The following is a 1525-nucleotide window of genomic DNA, read 5'->3' as shown; positions in this document are numbered from 1 at the left end:
CCCGATCTCTGTGGATCGACCCGTACTTGCACGAGCTACAACTGACGACCGTGCACTTGCGGTATTACTGTAGGCCCGTTTTTATCGCATCATTTTTATACACTCTTCCGGACCTGCCAAGTTTTTGGCGCCGCTGCCGGGGATTGGTGCTGTGTTTTATCTGTGTTTTTCTTAGCTATTTTGCATTTCATTTCATAGCATTTGCATCTGCATCTGCTTCATTTCATTTGCTATTGGACCTGCTGATTCTGAACCTGTTTTTCCTCTGCTGGGACGCCACTAAGGAAAAGAACCAAAACCCAACTGGGTTTTTGCAACAATATCAGAGCAGCTGGGCTGTGCTAAAAAGGTAAGCCTAAACCCATTCAATTGAGAGAACCCAACCTGTGGGCTTCCAATTTTTTATTTGTGGGCTTGTAATAATTAACCCAATTTTTTGGGCTTTTTATTTTTCTATATTGGGTTTGTAATAATTTATGTGTGGGCTTGTTGTTTAATTTGTGGGCTTGTATTTATTTTGTGTGGGCTTGTTTAAATTTTTCCATTGGACTTGTATTTTGGACTCTGGGTTTAAACCCAGCTGATAACCGATTGTGGGCCGCAGCCTTCCTTCCATTTCATTAGAGGCTTGCACAGTGGGCTTGCTCCCATTCAAAAACCAAATTTTATTTTTTTAATTTTATTTTTCTTTAAAAAAAAAAAAAAAAAAAAAAAAAAAATATTTCTACTTTGCTCCCAATTTTAAAACCAAATTTTTACTTGCTCCCATCTTAAACCAAATTTTTATTTTTACTCCCATTTTAAACCAAATTTTCAAATGTCTCCCACCAAAACCAAATTTTTCCCAAAAATCCAAACCCTTTAAAAACCAAATTTTTCCCAAAAATCCAAACCCTTTAAAAACCAAATTCTGAGCTTTGTAAACTCTTTACTTAGCCTTTGAGCCCAATCATGTATAGATCTTTTTCTACAGTTGGGGAATACAACAAATCCCTTAGAGAACTTGCGTGTGGAAAAACTTCACGTTATGCACCTCCCATAGACCATGATGTCAATAGTCATAGGAATTATTATGGACATTTTCAAAGTCCCGAGCCTCAATACATGAACCCTAATGACTATTCACACATGCATCATTTATCGCAACGTGAAAATGAACATTTTGCTAGTGCCTCACTCACACAATCATCACTTATGGATCAAATAGAAGCTCGAATCACAGCTTTAGAAATGCAATCACATGAGGAATCTGTCACATCTAATTTTCTTAGGCAACCTGAAATCTATGCATGTCCCGCATGTGGTAGTTTAGACCACCCTGTTGAGCATTGTCATATTTTGCATAATTTTAGGCAATCTAGAGAAAATCCAAGGTATGAAATGCCCATAAATTGTGAGAATGGTAGTCATTGGGACCATAATCAATCCTTTGAGGGTTGCGATCAATCTTTTATAAACCCTAATGACCATGCACACATGTACCAATCACCACAATTTGAACATGAAGAATTTTGTACTCCCATGA

The sequence above is a fragment of the Papaver somniferum genome, chromosome 1 (assembly GCF_003573695.1).
Source record: "Papaver somniferum cultivar HN1 chromosome 1, ASM357369v1, whole genome shotgun sequence".
In the NCBI taxonomy this organism is placed as follows: domain Eukaryota; kingdom Viridiplantae; phylum Streptophyta; class Magnoliopsida; order Ranunculales; family Papaveraceae; genus Papaver; species Papaver somniferum.
Note: the sequence above shows the minus strand (reverse complement) of the source record.